Source organism: Sus scrofa, chromosome 1, assembly GCF_000003025.6.
Source record: "Sus scrofa isolate TJ Tabasco breed Duroc chromosome 1, Sscrofa11.1, whole genome shotgun sequence".
NCBI classification, from domain to species: Eukaryota; Metazoa; Chordata; class Mammalia; order Artiodactyla; family Suidae; genus Sus; species Sus scrofa.
Window position 1 is genome coordinate 3,930,064 of NC_010443.5, and position 19,161 is coordinate 3,949,224.

Here is a 19,161-nt window from a genome sequence, read left to right on the forward strand (position 1 = left end):
TTACGACAAAAATGTATAGGTTGACATGCATTTATTATAAAATAAAAAGGTTGAAAATAATTGAACTACATATTCAAATAATGAATATAAAAACATAATTTAACTGTAGAATTAATGAATTAATAAAAATTGAATAATAAAGTAATTAAATGCAAAGCACAATAGTTTACCTGATTGATGAATCTAAAAACTGGCTCTTTGAAAATAATCAATTAAAAAAAACTTAGTGTGACAATACAGCTATACACAGTGCATGCAGAATGAGAAAAAAGACATGAAAGTGACTGAAAAATATAAGAAAATACTATGTATTACTTTAAAACATATTGAAAATATAGAAAAATTAAAATTATCCAATATTATTCAAGAAAGAATGGGAACTGTAAGCAGTAATATCACCTATTACAAATGTTTCTATATGTGTATATCTTAAAATATACTATTATTTATTACAATAATGGTATTTGACTCAAAATATTGATCAATAACTTAGAAAAAATAAATACAGAAATAGATCCATATATATGATTAAGGTGACATTTCAAATCAGAATTCCTTGGGAAAAAATGGATCTCTACAACTTAAAAAAATTATATGCTTTCTCTTATCTTGTACAAAAATTAATTTTATTGCTTAAAATATATTAAGTTTTTAACATTTATACATATGTTAGAAAAACATGAGACTACTTTTTGCGACATTGATGTTGGGCCGCTCAGCCTTGGAAGGCACAAATCTCAGAAGCAGAAGAGTTTGAATGGTTTGATTACATACAAATTAACAACGTATTTCACGGAAACTAACATAAATAAAAGATAAGTGAATTATTAGGGAAAAGGGTTAGAGCTTATATGACTAGGAAAATATTAGTAGCAGCAAGGATTAAAGAAGTTATCCAAATTATAAAAAAGTAGAAAATACGGACATGAAATCTGTGTTGTCCATTACGACACTTTTTAGAATGAGCAGAAATAGCAGACAATATAAATATTGATCTAGAAAGATTTTTTTTTTTTTGCCTTTGGTCTTTTTAGGGCTGCACCCGTGGCATATGGAGGTTCCCAGGCTAGGGGTCTAATTGGAGCTGCAGCCGCTGGCCTATGCCAGAGCCGCAGCAATGCAGCATCGGAGACGTGTCTGCAACTTACACCACAGCTCATGGCAACGCCGGATACTTAACCCACTGAGTGAGGCCAGGGATCGAACCTGCAACCTCATGTTCCTAGTTGGATTCGTTTCTTCTGTGCCATGACAGGAATTCTGGATTTTTTTTTTTTTTAATTACATCGTGACTGTTCCAAAAACTATCACGGAAAAGCCACGAGTTACTTATAATTTTTCTTATTGCAAATATCTTTGTACAAACATGTCAGGGCATATGACTTATTTTTGTGAATATATCTATTTGGTAGGTCAAGGATTACCCACATATTAAAAGTTCTAATTCAAATATATAGATGGTTTTTCAGAAATAAACTTGGTAAGTGATATTCCTACCAGCGGCATCAGGACCAAGCACATAATGTTCCCTTTAACTGACATGTCAAAATTTCATGTGCTAATATTTTTAATTTTGAAAATGTCCTATTCAGTTTCTTTCAACTAATACCTTTTGCTCATGTACCCTTTTGTTCATTTTGAATTATTCCCTTCTGAGGAATATCAGGAGTATAATGACTGGGTCGAAGGTTAAGAGTTTTGTGTCTCTTGCTACACATCACTGTATTGTTTTCCAAAACATTTCAGCACAGTTTTTAACCCAACATCAGTTGTCTTAGCATTGGTTGCCAAGTTTTCTGCTTTACAAAATCAGCTTTATTTAAAAAAAGTGTGTATATAATAAAAATAACATCTGGTGAATTTGGGATATTAGGAAAATTCAATAAAAAAGATAAATAATCTTGCTACTCTTTAGGGATAACCTCTCTGATGCTTAGTTAACACAGTTTCAGGTGTTTTGGCACAGGGACCAGAGCGGGAGTATATGTGCATTTTTTTCCTCAGAAGTGAAGATTGTCCAGCAGAGACTATAGTGGACTCTTAAATATGTAATGCAGTGTAAATATTTTTGCATTTTAGACACTCATCTATATTTACAACTTAACTCGATGTTCTACCTGTATAAGTATTTTACTTAATAGGTTACATAATTTAGAAAATTAGTGTCAACATTTGTTTCTTGGGTGGCATCTTCTTATAAAAACAAAAACAAAAACAAAAGAATAAGAAAAATTTAGTGAATCAAGTTCATGATTTATTGGGAGCAGGAAGTATGTGGGAAACCTCTGTACCTTCTGTTCAATTTTTCTGTGAACTAGAACTGCTCTAAAAAATAAGGTCTATCAAAAAACAAATTAATGACATTATGTAGCCATTAGAGGAATAAATATCAAAATTATGCCTCATTGAATGAAATATTTCTAATAGAATATTATAGTATTAGCATAGAATAACTAAACTAAGTTGCTTGTGCATTCTGCTTTCCCTCATTTTAAGCTATGAATACCTCTGTAAAGCCAAAAACCTAGAAAAATAAAAAATGCATTTTGTAAATATGAACTGTGTTTTGAATTGTAAGATTTCTGTATTTTATATCCTGTTCATCCATTCATCCACCAATGGAATCAGTGGAATATTATTCAGCCATAGAAAGAATGATTATTTTGCCATGCGAAACAACATGGGTGAATCTGGAGGGTGTTATGGTCAGAGAAATAAGTCAGAGAATCACAGTACCCTCTGATCCCACTTATATGTGGGATTAAAAACCACCACCATCGCCACCACCAAACTTGCAGGTACCAGATTGGTGGCTGACAGAGGAAGGGCATGGAGGGTATGAGACAGAGGGGAAGAGGTTCAAAAGGGAGTCGCTTCCAGTTATAAAATAGTTAAGTTATGGAGATACAGCATGGTGACTATAGTTAGAAATGCTGCATTGTGTATTTTGAAAGTTGCCACGAAAGTAGATGTTGAAAGCACTCATCACACACTCACAAAAAATATCTGTAACTATTGGTAACGACAAGTGTTAGTTAACGGACTGTGGAGATAATTTCACAACATATACAGATCTTTAATCATTACATTGTACAACACCTGAAACCAGCATAATGTTATATGTCAAGTTTACCTGAATAGAAATAATAAATAGTTATCTCATAAATGTAGTATATTCTGCTTAAATAAATAGCTTTAAAAATCACTCTCTAATAATATTTAACTGTTTACAACCCCTATGCTACCTGCCTTGGAATTGCATTATATTTAACATTTATTAGAAGCCTTTTCTTAGGCAATTTTATTTTTTTCACTATTTTAGACTTTGGTTTAATTCTGAAATATTTCAGAAGATGAATTCCTGAACCAAACGGCTTCTCATTAGCTTCACAAATTTGAATACAGGCATGACATTTACATGCAGAATTTTGGAACCAGGAGCGATTAGTGATTCAACAAGTAGAGTGCTGTTTTATCTATTCTACGGAAGGACAGTCTGAAAAGGCTAGAAAACTCCTAAATCAAAAACCTGCTCTCAATCTAAAGTCAATTGATTTAGGAGTTCTCGTCGTGGCGCAGTGGTTAACGAATCCGACTAGGAACCATGAGGTTGCGGGTTCGGTCCCTGCCCTTGCTCAGTGGGTTGACGATCCGGCGTTGCCATGAGCTGTGGTGCAGGTTGCAGACGCGGCTCAGATCCCGCATTGCTGTGGATCTGGTGTAGGCTGGTGTCTACGGCTCCGATTAGACCCCTAGCCTGGGAATCTCCATATGCCACGGGAGCGGCCCAAGAAATAGCAAAAAGACAAAATAAATAAATAAATAAATAAATAAAATAAAAAATCAAATCAAATCAATTGATTTAGAAAACTCCTAAATCAGTAAAGCTACTATTGGATTTTAGAAACCAATACAAAAAGATTGTTCTCTATAGCAATTTATTATACATCATCACTAGGCATATATACCAACAGAAGGCTCTGTTTTGTGGCTTCTAATACGTTAAGGCAACTTTCCAGGTTGCTGATCTAAATTTTTTGTTCTGCAGTAATTTTGAAATCCTTTTGTTCTGTCACAGGGCCTAGCCATGGGGTCAGGTGTGAATCAAGAGATTGGAGATGTACAAAAGTAACCAATATTCCATTCTTAAATCTTAGTTTATTGCACACAATTCGTGCATAAGTTAGTCAAAGTTGTAGAACCAGAAAATGCGGTAACAAACCACTCCAAGGAGAAGTCCAGGAAGGAGGCTTCTTCACGGGAGCTGTATCTCTGCTCCAGCAACAGGCTGCAGGACACGTGTGAGCGGGAAGATGCCCTCTGTTCCCACGGGGCCTCTGGCAGCATCTGTCCGGAACAGCACTAAGCAGCACTGAGTTGGGTCCTCCAGCAAAGAGCATATGAGTCTCTTAGCTCAGGGACCTCGTTCTTTTATTATTATTATTATTATTATTATCTCTTTAGGGCCACACCCATGGCATATGGAGGTTCCCACGCTAGAGGTCTATTCAGAGTAGTAGCCACTGGCGTACACCACTGCCACAGGAATGTGAGATCCAAGCCTCATCTGTGACCTACACCACAGCTTAAAGCAATGCCAGATCCTTAACCCACTGAGCAAGGCCAGGGATCAAACCCACGTCCCCATGGATACTAGTCAGGTTCATAACCACTGAACCACAATGGGAACTCTGCATTCTTTTTTAAAAAAATTATTGGAATATAGTTGATTTACAATGTTTTTTAGCTTCAGGTTACAGCAACATGATTCAGTTGTACATATACATATATCCATTCTTTTTCAGGTTATTGTCCCATATAGGTTATTACAGAATATTGAGTAGAGTTCCCTGTTGGCTATAGCAGGTCTTGGTTGTTATCTATTTTATATATATGTTAACCTCAAACTCCTATTTACCCACCCCCTATCAGTGGTCTCATTTTAAAGAGTCTGTCAGTAGGAGGTAAGGGTTATATCCCAGAGGGTCTTGTCTCTATCAGTTGCTCTTTCTGTCCCCGTAAAGTCTTTCGATGGATGTTAACAAATAAATTTCTAATCTAAAGTAACTCTTATGATCTATCACATGAAGATTGGCTATCCTATAGCCAACGTTTCAAAACAACTGCTATGGAAGACCACATTGGCCGCTGTGACGCCATCCTGAACCACCTGACTTACCTGGAATCCTGAGTTTCACACAAGATGAGTAGGACTAGTAACACTTAGTTAATTGATTAAGAGCAATTATTTAATAATTCGAGTGAGATATTCATTAATTGAAAAAAACCGCATTGTATTACATTCAGAGGAATGATCCCAGCAGCTTAATATGTATTTCAAGATCAGACCCATAAGCAGAAGACAGTTGGAGCGAATGTAACTTTCTCAGACCATCTCCTAAAATTGCTACGACACGAGATCGAGTCTGCCATGTGAAACGCAGAGGCATGCCCCTTGGTGACTCTCATCTTCAGGATCAGTGTCAGCCACCCTCAAAGTCCCACTCACCCCTGTAAATGGTGTTTGTTAATTAATAAAACTGAAATGAGTTCATTGATCCCATTATGACCTACTTTGCCTACATATCCTGAGTATAGCCTAGAGGGAAGGTGACCTACCATGAATCAAAAAAGATTGTGCACTTATTGATGGCAAGGTCTGACTGCTGCAAAGTGTTCCAGTATGTTCTAATACTGTGGGAACTTACCTAGCCCACCCTTAGAATTCATCCTTTTTAATTACATGCATCTCTTAAATTGATAGTATGCTACATTTCTGATACATTTAATGAAGAAACACAGTCAGTATTAAAATCTGTTCTGTGAAGAAGGTGGAATCAGAAGACTTTTCAATTCAATGCCAGATAGTAAGTTAGAGACAGACCATGTTCCTGCTTGAGTAGAACTTTCATGTTCCCTTCTTAAGTATGTCACATTTAATTTTCTCTTCAGTCAGTCCATTTCCTAATGTAGAAAATAAAAGGTCAGAATGCATTTTTTATTTGACAGAAGGCATTATATTTCTTGAAGTCAGGTCCCCAAAACTGAAAAATGAGAACACCAAGAGTGCCAGACTACAGTTTACATTTTTCCTATTTAAAGGAAAATTCGAACTTTTTTTCCCCACGAAATTGCAGCATTGAAAATAAACTCCGATGTCATCTAATTGTGAAAGCTGTGCTTAGTATTTTTTTTTGTACCAGATATAACCATTTTTAAATACTTGGCTATATTTTTTCCTTATTGATTTTGGCGCATTATAAATATTTGGGGATATACTCAATATATAATGCTAAGGAAAAAAGGAGTTTAGATGTTCTTTGATAATAGCGATGCTTGAGCTCGGCAAGGCTGGGTACCAGTGTCCTGGGTCACCTCACTACGTAGAGCAGAGCTGTTGTTAGGGCTTTTAGACTCGTTCAGGCTTGGAGTGTGGCTGACAGGTCTAATTGAGTTCTCAGTCTCATGTGGAAAACTGTCTTGATGAGGATTAGTTAATCAAATGTGTAGAAAGTTTTTTTATTTACATGTTCTAGAGAAAAATAAACTACATGGCATGGCCCCTATCTACCAGCAATTTGAAATTCCATGAGTAGGTAGATTAGGTGCTATTCATTGGTAAGAAAAAGATTATACCATATAAATAAACATTATACTGTGCCTGGTACAGCGCATTTGGTAATGGAGTAGCTATTCCTAATTCCACCTCCCTTGCTGTCTCTTATCACAGGAGCTGAAAAGTCCTGCTTGCTTACCAACCTTTATATGGGGAAATGTATTCTATGGATTTAATAAATACTTTCAACTTTTTAATAAAGTAAATAGACTTAATGAATCTTTTCTCCTCTTCTTGAACTGACAATAGAAGCAAGGTTAAGAGCTAAGACAGCCATTTGTGACCATGACTTGGGGGAGGCAGGGTGAAGAAAATATCAAAAATGTAAACCCAAGACCACTGAAACTATGGTTATACCAGGAAGGGAGGTGAGCAGAATATTTTGTCAAGTCACTGTTTATAGATTTCTGTTGTTTTTACATTCCGATGTAACATAGATTTTATATCAGAATGAACCCTGACTGATCCAATACTGATAATATTAGATGTTTCTGGTTTGATACAGACTCTACAAACAATTATTTGTGTTAGCAATATTACATATCTGTGGAGTGGCCTATATACAAGTAATCAAATCAACGCTTAAAGCACAAGCTATTTTCCCTGCTTCTTTACTCACTACAAGGTAATTTACATGACGTAAAATGAACAAACCTTGTATTCGACTCAATGACATATGTGTGTAGACCTATATATACGCCAACCCCATAAATATAAAGAGCTTTCCTGTCATTACCGAAAGCTCCTCATGTTGCTTCTTAATCAATACCCACCAACGCTCAGAGGTCATCACTCATCTGACCTCCATCGCTGTCTTCCTTTAAATTCATTTTAGAGTTGCTATACCAGAGTGTCACACAAAGGAACAAACCAGGCAACCACCAGTGCCTCAGATGCTGAGAAACTGTCCTTTCCTTTATCCCTTTTAGGCTCTAGTCACATTACTGGGTTCTTCTGGGCTACTTCTGGTAGTTTCTTCTGTAACGCCAATAAACAGCTTGGGGAGTTCCCGTCATGGCTCAGTGGAAACAAATACAACTAGGAACCATGAGGTTGCGGGTTTGATCCCTGGCCTTGCTCAGTGGGTTAAGGATCCAGTGTTGCCGTGAGCGGTGGAGTAGTTCGCAGACACAGCTCGGATCCCACGTTGCTGTCACCATGGTGTAGGCTGGTGGCTACAGCTCCGATTCAGCCCCTAGCCGGGGAACCTCCATACGCCGCAGGTGCAGCCCTAGAAAAGGCAAAAAGACAAAAAATAAATAAATAAATACAATAGACGGCTTGTATTAAAATCAAGACTGAATTAACATTTATTATCTTTATCTAACCAATGTTACTAATATTACTTTAGCCTTTCTATACTTTGTTTCAATATTTAAATATATTTTAAAACTTTTTTCTAATACTTATATTGAGGAAATATCAATATCCCTAACCTTTCTTTATTTTGCTCCCTCATGCCATTGTTACATTTTTATTAGTTATGGTTTGTTTTTACGTTGTGGAAGTTAGCTTTTAGTTTATAACCATAATTGTTTTAGTCTTATCCATAGCTTAACTCTTAAAATTGAAAACCCATAAAACAGGATTTACAGAATAATGGTTATATAATTTTTCTCAATTCCAAGATATACATTATGCTAGAATTCTGTTTCACCTCCAGACTAATCACTGAAAAACATTTCAAATAGTAAGGTAGGTCAGTTGTTCGAAATCATATCACATTTTAGGGTACATCCTGTTTCAATAAGCATTTTTGTTTATTTCCCTTACAGTCACTTTAGTTTTTCTTATGGTGATTGCCTTCTTATAATCACTTCTTAAATCATTTCAATCCCTGAAAAACTTTGGAATTTGCTGAAAACAGCTTTCTGGTCTAACACACAGTCACTTTTGGAAAGCGTTCTAAGTCTACCCGAGTAGACTTTGTGCCACAGTACACATGTCAGTTAGGACACATTTGGTAACTGTGTTATTCAGATATTTAATACTCTTCCTAATTAATATCTGTCTGCTGGTTTTGCAAATTACTAACACAAATAACTTTAAATCTTCTGCTATAAATTGTGTGTAATTTTAATCCAATAGTTTCCTAGCTTTATGTGTAATTCTAATAGAATGTGAAAATACATAAAGCTAGGAAATTACTGAATGAAAGTACACAATTCTTACAGAAGATTTAAGTTTACTTGTGTCGGTAGTTATATTTTCCTAGTAAAACGACCATTACATCATTTTGCGAGACCCTTTTAATCACTGGAGATAATTCCTGCTTGAAAGTCTAGTGTGATTGATAGCAGTACAAGTATTTAAACTTTCTTTTGATTACCATTTGCATGGTGTATCTTTTGTTTTCCATTTTGTAAACTTTCAACCATTTTGCGTCCTTATATTTAGGGTTTATCTCTTAAAGCAGTACGTGGCTGACTCACAATTTTATTCCTGTATCCCTTTGGATTCCTTCTTGCACATTGCACCAGCAAGCTCTGGCTGTCTCAACCTCATTAAACTCACTGCTGAGTACAAGTTCCAGTCAAGCACCTCAGCTGAATGAAGGAATGGGATGTGTCCAGAACATCCTGCAGGTGTGTCCCTAAGAGTGAATTCAGCCTTATCTAGTATTGTCTTCCTCCCTCTTTGGCCTGACACTGTACAATCCAAACACCTGCTAGGATGCTGAGCTCCTGGCTACCATTCTCTTACGTTGCCTGCCCAAGGGAAGTTACCACAGGGGTTTCAGACACAAAGGGCCAACTGCTTCCACTGGCAAAAGAGACAGTATGTCTTGAAAATACAGTATAGTCAATTTACTCAGGTTCAAACATGTATTCCTATTCCACCAAAGATGCTCTTTCACAGGAGGACATTGGCAAGACTGAAGTCAGCTGCTGTTGCACTTTAGCCACTCATGTTATTAAATGTTGTGTTTGATTTCAGCAGCATCAGCCATTTGGATAGAATTAATAAGAGATACTTTTAGGGCTGTGATGGAAACTTGTTGGCTCTCAGACCTTTACTCAAGCTAATACCTGAAAGTCTGAGTTTGTCATATTCTATTTGCAGTCACCCAAGTGCATGCAGAAGAATGCATCCCACACTTTTTATAGTCATCACTATAGCCATGACAGTCAAGTGTTGCAGCCTCTTGGGGACCTAAGGCATTTTCTGAGGCTGTCTCTCTATCACAATTAACCTTGGGTGATAACTTGATTAATTATGATGCCAGTGTGTAGCATGGACTACTAGCTTCCTATTTCCCAAAGAACTCTGCATTCATCCTAAGACCATGGCCAAACCAATTCTGAAATTCCCTCTATTTGATCAATCACATGAGACAGCCTCTGATACTTATTCAGTATTAGTGAGGATCCAATAAGGAGAGAAAACCCAAAAAGTAAAATGTACATGGAGATCATACCATAAGGTATTACTAACAGGAAATTGAAATAACTGTGTATTGGCCAGTCAGGGATAAAAGACTAGTATATGCAGCAGCTACCATGCCCAAGGCTAAGCACGAGAATCAAGACTGCCTCCACCAGGGCTGAGACCTGGACCTCACTCTGAGGGTGCTGCTGTAGAGAGTGGGTGCTGGAGAAGTTCTATAGGTGTGCTATGGTGGGACTCTGCAGACATGCTTCTGGAATCCTGGGGATCCACATGCAGGCGATGCCACGCCCCCAAACTCTCTGAAAACTGCCCAGAAGATCCCTGGGGGGATGTCTAAGAGAGGGGCATGCTGACATTGGCTTAACACTGGAGAGGGAGTGCAATGAAAATGAGGTGTAAGGAGGTGCCCGATCTCTGAACACCACTGAAGGAGGCTTGAGGGCCATGTGCAAAGAGTGGTGCCAGGAGGTGCCTTGCAGATGGCACCCAGCTACCAAGTTCCTGAGGGGTGCTGGCAGAAGCTGCCATGAGAAGATGCCAGGTGCTGCTGGCCCCCTGGTACTGAAGGAAACTCCACACATACTTCAAGAGATGGACATAGAGGCAGCCCAGAACCAGAAGGAGATAAGCCCTTCCTCCTTCAATGTCTCTGCTCTCTACTGACCAAGGATAACCTCTGCAAGCTAGCAAAGAAAAAATATTAGAAGAACCCAGGTATAGTAAATCAACTATACTTTAATTAAAAAAAATTAAAAAGAACACAACTACATATTTTTTCCAAAATGTGCAGTGAAGGATGGAGTTAGAGCTGAGAAGTAATAAACTGATAATAGTCACAAAGATGAAGACTTAAAAAACAAAAATTAAGATCATCTATTAGAAGTTAAAGATAACAGAGGATGAGCCCGAAAGAACCCATCAAATAAGCAGTGAAAAAAATAAGCTAAGGAACTGCTTAAGTGAACACACACACACGAGTATCCCTAGACACTACACAGAAAATTTTCAAGCATTAAGTATTCAAAAAAAAATCCTTAAGCTCTCCAAAAATAAAATTATAGATCACCTATGAATAAATAACTGTCAGATTGTCATTAGGCATCCTGTCAGTAAGGATAGATGTAAATACAGAATAGAGAAATATCTTTAAAATGTGAGATAATAAGCCTCATCCAGGCTCTTATCTATGTGAGAGTGATGTAACATTTTTAGACATGAAAAGATAGTCATCTTGCTTTATGTAGATTATTTTTCAAAAAAAAAAACCTGTGGAAGACATATTTTTGCAAGAACAGTAAATTACTCTGGAAGAACAGATATTGCTAATGGCATCAATAATAGGAAAGAAAATAATAAAATAAAAATTGAATAAAAAGTAAGATTTAAAATTAATAAATTACATTATTGACCAAAATTGTACATTGTCTCATCTTAGAAGAAATGATGAAGGAACCTAAAATGGTGGAAAACATGTGAAGGTATATCTCTTGATTAACTCAATACCGTTAGAAATTTGAAGTTTTAAGGAAATGTTAAGATTTTCAATGTAACCTCCCAGAATTAAGGTGGATTGTCTAATGATAACTGTTTACCTATAAAATGGGTGATAGAAACCTTGACAACTCCAACAAATATCATTTAATGGGGGAAAGTAAACAAACGTAAAACTTGGTCAATAGATCACATAAAACATACAGCAAGAATATCTACATATATATGCATATGTATAATAACAATAAATATGAATGGATTAAAGTCATTTGCTAAAGATAGATTCTCAGAAAAGTCTTTCCAAATGAAGCACATCATTGAATCCATAAATAAAGGAATTGGTAAAAGGTACTGGCCAAATGCCAGCACATTTACAATGGTAATAAACAACAAAAAATAATTAAAGGTGAAAATTGTGTACGACGAGGAAAGTTTACGTTGTCGAATGGTGCAATGCCTCCAGATTCAACAGTCATGAATTTTAGGCACCTAAAATATAGCTTCGACATATGTGAAACAAAAACTGATAAGGTTCAAGGAGAATATGGCTCCTTTACTTACAGGATATATTTATAACATACATCTTTCAGAAATTAGAAGACCCTACAGGGGAAAAGGCACAAATACAGAAGACTTAAATTTTATATTCGAGTACCTTTATTTATGTATAATTGTAAGAGCAAAAAGGAATAGAAACATCTAGATATAGCTATTGTCTCATAATATGTATCATCAAAATAGTGTTGGTTATCTCAAAGTTACTAACATTTCATTGCAAAATTTTCAAAAAATCCACTCGTAACACATGTATTAAAATTTAACAACAAAAATGGTTAAGAATAAAGTAAGCATGTGTATACTAAAACTTTGAACAAAATCAAGCAGAGTTCAGACTGCTCCATTTGTCTACTGGAGTCTTTTGATTTTTCATAATAATTTATGTATGTTTATTGATGATGATTTCCAATGTTGAATAAACACCTCATGTTATCTGTGCATGCGTGTGTGTGTGTGTAGCCCAAGCATAATTCAAAAGCTTCCTGATAACATCAATATGCAATCAAGTTTGAGCAACATCAGTGGAACATTTTTTACAAAGTATGTTATAGCTGAATCAAGTGTAAGCACTAGAATAGACAGAGCCATTCTTGAAAGAACCTCAAAATTTAGGTTCTAGCCATTCGAATGCCACTAACTTAAAAAGGAAATGACTTGATTTCTCTTCTTTAGTGTCTGCTTTTATGGATCTGGAGTAACAATAGCTGACATACTTATCTTAGAGAGTTACCTTGGGAATCAGATATAATATTCTATGTGCAAGTACCTAAAGATTATAAAACAGTCCAGCTTTATTGCATTGCTATTAAGTAATCCAATTTTATGGCCTAATTTAAACAAGGGAATTGCTTTAGAAAGAATTATCCCCTAAATTGTTCATATATTTTAATACAAATAATACAAAGATGCAGGATGCATATTTTTCCTAATCAATTTGTAATTAAAATTACAGATAAACTTAACATGGTATGTTAATGAAATAGTAAATAGCTGAAATTGCCGATAACTAATCAGCTGAAACACCTTTTGCCAGATGGAAATTTTTCCACCTGTATAACAGAATATAACTGCTCGAGAAAAAGGGTGGTGGCTTGGCTTTCCTTAAAATTTTAGAGAGGAACATTTTTAGACAGATTCGCAGACACCGTTTAGTGTTCCAAGGCACTTCCTTAAGACCATGAGACGGACGTCTAGCAGTGCAGGAGAGAATGGAAGAACAATCCATTCACTCATTCATTATACTGCCTGGTGCTTCTTTTTTCTTTTTTTTTTTTCTTTTTTGTCTTTTTGCTATTTCTTGGGCCGCTCCCGTGGCACATGGAGGTTCCCAGGCTAGGGGTCCAATCGGAGCTGTAGCCACCGGCCTACGCCAGAGCCACAGCAATGCGGGATCCAAGCCGCGTCTGCAACCTACACAACAGGTCACAGCAACGCCGGATCCTTAACCCACTGAGCAAGGGCAGGGACCGAACCCGCAACCTCATGGTTCCTAGTTGGATTCGTTAACCACTGTACCACGACGGGAACTCCATGCCTGGTGCTTCTTTCTTCAGGCATGTGAACTCCGCTCAGATGACAATGTCAAATCATCCCTCATTTGCAAAAGAGTTCAAAATTTCCACCCTCGCTATCGATTGATATAAACATTCTACATCCATGCACTCTTGAGAAGCCTAATTGAGACAAGTGATCTGAGGCTTCTGAAGTGTCATATTTTTGAGTAAAATAAGAAAGAAAAAGGATTTGCAACCAGAACTTTTGTCCCTGTTGGCCTCCCACCAGTGCCCCAGGCGCCGAGGCTGTGGCAATGTTGAGGTCTGTTCTCTTGTGCCAGCTTGGCTTAAAATGTCTCCTGAGAATGAGTTCTGAGCAAGTTTCTATGTCACTTACAGTTCAAATAAATCCATGTTCTCAATATGACCAGCATAGTTTATAATCACATATAGTATGTATAGCAATATTATGTCACATTATAACTAAATACTATCAAAACATATCATGAAAAAACACATAGATTTAATAATCACTTGAAGCACAAGCCATGTTTTACATACATACATATATATATATATATATATATATATATATATATACACAAGCCATGTTTTACATACATACACACACACATACACAGTACTTGTAATGGGGAAGTATTATATCAAGGTCACCTTAAAACCTGCTGAAAAGGTTGCCTTACTTTTTATGAGTTTTGTGGTTTTTGTTTTTTCTTTTCAGCCACACCCGGCATATGGAAGTTCCTGGGCCAGGGATCGAATTGGAGCCACAGCTGTGATTTATGCCACAGCTGTTAACGCCAGATTCTTAGTCCACTGTACCAGGCTTGGGATCAAACCTGTGCCTCCTCAGAGACAACACTGGATCATTAACCCACTGACCCACAGTGGGAACTCCACTTTTTCTGAGTTTTATCTTACTTTCTGTATAGTGGGGATCTCATCTTTTTATCTTAATATCCTGTGTCTACTTCAAATTGATCTCCTATTAATCTACAAACTTAAATTCCTCATCTTAGATGCATACATTGGCCATAAACTTTTATTTGAAAAAATTAAATTTTTTGTGGTATGATGTATGGAGCAACTATGACATACTGGAAAGACACACTGAAGTTGTTTCCGCCTCAATAATCAGGGCTTTCTATAAAGCATTGCCTCCCAAGGGAGCAGAAAGGAGCAGCCACTCTAGCAGTCAGGTGTGTCAGACAGTTTTGAAATGTATGCATGAATATAGAAAGCAACCCAAATGAAATCACAGGCAAAGTTCCTTGTAATATTAAGAACCCTCATAAGAACTCCTGTAATGTTTATTGCCTTCTATGAGCCAGGATTTGCACAAAACATTTTATGTGCAGGGTACATCTCATTTGATCTTGAGAGCTGGTGTAAAACCCATTTGGCAGTTGGTGATCTGAGACAGAGTGAGCTTAGTGCACTTAGCCAAAGTCACGCTGGTGTATGTCTTGGGGTTGAGGGTCAAATTCTTGCTTTTGATCACTCTTATATAACTTTTTAAATAGAAGCAAATAGCAGTTACCATTGTGGCTCAGCAGTGAGGAACCCAATTAGTATCTATAAGGATGTGGGTTGAATCCCCAGCCTTGCTCCAGTGGTTTAAGGATTCTGCATTGCCGTGAGCTGTGGTGTGCATTGCAGACGCTGCTCAGATCCCACATTGCTCTGGCTGTGGTGTAGGCCAGTACCTGCAGCTCTGATTCAACCTCTTGGAAATTCCATATGCTGCACATGTGGCCCTGAAAAGCAAATAATAATAATAATAATAATAATAATAACAACAACAATGATAAAGAGGAACAAATAACGTGCGTTTTATAAGTGGAAAATTAAAACTATCTAATTGGACCATGAATTTCAGTTATTTATCCACCCCCCCCAGCAAAGGTAAGACATGAGTCAGTAGGGCATGAGTAGTGTGAGAGGCGCATGAATGTGACACAGATAAGAGAATGAGCTAGTCAAAAAAGATGGCATAGATGAAGGCATCCTAACTATATCCATCTTGGTCATTTTTAGTTTAGAGAAGATCAGGTTCTTGTAGCATCATGATAGTTCCATCTCTGCACGAATTATGCTTCCAATGAACATTTTGAAAATGTTACAATTTCATAATTGCATCTTTCATCTCAGATTCTGATTTTATATAATATGTAATTCAAATTTTATATACATACACAAATGTTTATATGTCTAGATTGTTTATTAAATTATAGGTAATCTTTGTGACATAGAGTGAATTCTGTTCTTTTTATTTTTATAGTTTCCATTCATGTATTACCAAAAAATGTAAATTAAATGAACCTAATTCATAATTAGTATAAAGACTATGATGGCCATGTTAACAGAATATATAATGCAAGATGCCTGTATTATTTGAACTCATAATTTGAATTGCAATATAATAATGTACATTTTTTCCCCAGAATTTACCATCTGAATTGAACACTCACTATGACAAATATGCATACTCAGATCAGGGGAATTTTAAGATGTGTATAAGTCTTGATGGGAAGATATACAATGAATCAAGGTCATGGCTTTGCATTTGTTTATATTAAAATACAGCTAGTTCTCCTCATTTTTAGACATGTTTTGCATTATCTATAACATCTTCTCTACATTATTAAAAGAAAATATCTTCTAAAATAGCGGCATGATCTCTCAGGGAAGCAGGGAAATTGTTAGGCTTAGTGAAAGCTTTGCATCAAAAGACAATTTGAAAGAGACAGAGTGACTGAAAGAGGTGAATGCTGAAAAGTCATAAGCCTTGCCATGCATATTTCCGCATAAGTCATATAGAGGATTTCAAAGCATGAAAGAAGTTTAGCAGGATTGTGTAAGTTTTGTGAATAATGGAAAGCTTTAAGATGTCATACAATGTTGTAATAAATAGAGAAATACCTTTCACAATGTAATGGTGGCTTCAATCAGCCTGGACATCATGGAGACCGCATGGATACCATGGGAAACATTCATCTCCATCGATGTTCTGATAAAGTAGATGGAATGAAGAAGGTGATTTGGTGTATTTTAGGCAAAGCTAGGATGTGTGGAGACATTTTAAAATTGTAAAAATGAATAATTTGAAGATCACTTGTAATTAATTTGCAACAGTTTTCTTCAGTGAGTTGCAATAATCTATTGACAACATAATTTTCTTGCAAAGCAAAACCCTAATCTGAATGAAATTGGGTATTTTCCTAAACAAATGTTATTTAACAAATGTTGGAGGGGGTGTGGAGAAAAGGGAACCCTCCTGCACTGTTGGCTGGAATTTAAGCTGGTACAACCACTATGGAGAACAGTATGGAGGTACCTTAGAAAACTATACATAGAACTACCATATGACCCAACAATCCCACTCTTGGGAATACATCAGGACAAAACTTTCCTTAAAAAAGACACATGCACCCAGATGTTCATTGCAGCACTATTCACAATAGCCAAGACATGGAAACAACCCAAATGTCCAGTGACAGATGATTGGGTTAGGAAGAAGTGGTATATATACACAATGAAATAATACTCAGCCATAAAAAAGAACAAAATAATGCCATTTGCATCAACATAGATGGAGACTCTCATCCTCAGTGAAGTAAGTCAGAAGGAGAAAGACAAATACCATATGATATCACATAACTGGAATCTAATATACAGCACAAATGAAACTTACCACAGAAAAGAAAATCATTGACTTAGAGAATATACTTGTGGTTGCCAAGGTGGGGGAGGGAGTGGGATGGATTGGGAGCTTGGGGTTAATAGATGCAGGCTATTGCCTTTGGAGTTGATTAGCAAGGAGATCCTGCCATGTAGCACTGGGAACTATGTCTGGTCACTTATGATGGAACATGATAATGTGAGGAAATAGAATGTATACATGTATGTGTAGCTGGGTCACCATGCTGTACAGTAGAAAAAAAATCATGTATTGGGGAAATAAAAATAACTAAAAATTAAAAAATTTTAAAAAACCACAAATGTTATTTAGTACATTCACTTCAAGAAGATGAAAACAAAAAAAGAAATAGGACATAAGACATTCAAAAAATCAGCTCATGCTATGTACAGATAGGGATTGTGGGCAGGATGCTTCAGCTGAAATCTTTCTTGGTGTATCAGGTCAAAAACCTAAGGTCTGTTTAGGTCTTCTGCTCATTTTTTGTTTGCGTTGTTTATTCTTTTGTTGTTGAGTTGTATGAGCTGTGTATTTTGGCGATTAGGCCCTTATCAGTTGCATCATTTGCAAAGATTTTCTCCCATTCTGTGGGTTGTCTTTTCATTAAAAAAAAAAATTCCTTTGCTGTGCAAAAGTTTCTGAGTTAATTAAGTCCCATTGGTTTATTTTTGCTTTTATTATCATTATTCTAGGAGGTGGATAAGCAATGTCATGCTACTGTACAGTACAGGAAATTACATCCAATCTCCTGCCTGGGTCACTATGCTATATATCAGAAATTGGCACACCATTGTAAGTCAACTGTATTTTAATTTAAAAAATGTATTTTAAAAAAGGTCAACCAGTGGTCTTTGCATTGGCCACTCCCACCGTGTTGTTGCTGCTGCCTGTGGAACCAAGGACTCACTAGTGACTCCCAGACCTTGTCTATGCAGTCTCTGGTGCAGGTACCTACTCTTGCTAAAGCAGATTGCACTCCTTTGTTTATGGGTTTTCAGAAAATCTTTGATGGTGAGAAAATGAAGTCATTAACCAGTTTTGAAAATAAAGTATTATAACAATAAATAGAATAAGGAATAAACTAAACCTCCATTTTTGTCCCAATTTCAGAACTTCTGAGGAAGTGAAGAATAAAGCACAAACAGTATTGTAAGAGTGGCTATTAAACAATCTTAAGCAATATATAGGAATGGATTTATTCTCAAGTAGCTCTTTAATTTAATGTCTTATCATTGTCCAGAAAATAAAAAAAGATCACAGATATTCATTGGATAATTATTACTTTAAATTCTTTATATTTTTATTTTCCATAAAGAAAGAAATATTTTGATTAGTAATTATACACACATTAGAAAGTTTAAGACACTTTAGAAAAACAGACAGGTTTTTTTTTCATGTGTTGCAAATGAATTGTTTTTCCATTTAAATTAACCTTATTGAAGACTTCTACTACATATGGTACTTGTTGTGCTTCCTGAATTTGAGTGAGTGATTGCTTCCCCATGATAGGGAAGTTTTCGGCTATTATCTCTTGGAATATTTCTTCTGTCTCCTCTCTCTCCTCTCCTTCTGGTGCCCCTATAATACGGATGTTGGTGCATTTCACGTTGTCCCAGAGATCTCTGAGACTCTGTTCATTCCTTTTCAGTCTTTTTTCTCTTTTCTGTTCCCCATCCGTAATTTCCACTAATCTGTCCTCCACCTCGCTTACTCGTTCTTCTGCCTCCTGTATTCTGTTGTTAGCTGCTTCTAGTGAATTTTGTATGTCAGTTATTGTATTTTGCATCTCTTCTTGTTTAAGTTTTATATCTTGTATATCTTTGCTTAGTGTTTCCTGTAAATTATCCATCTTTGCCTCCAGTTTATTTCCAATGTCTTGCATCATCTTTAGC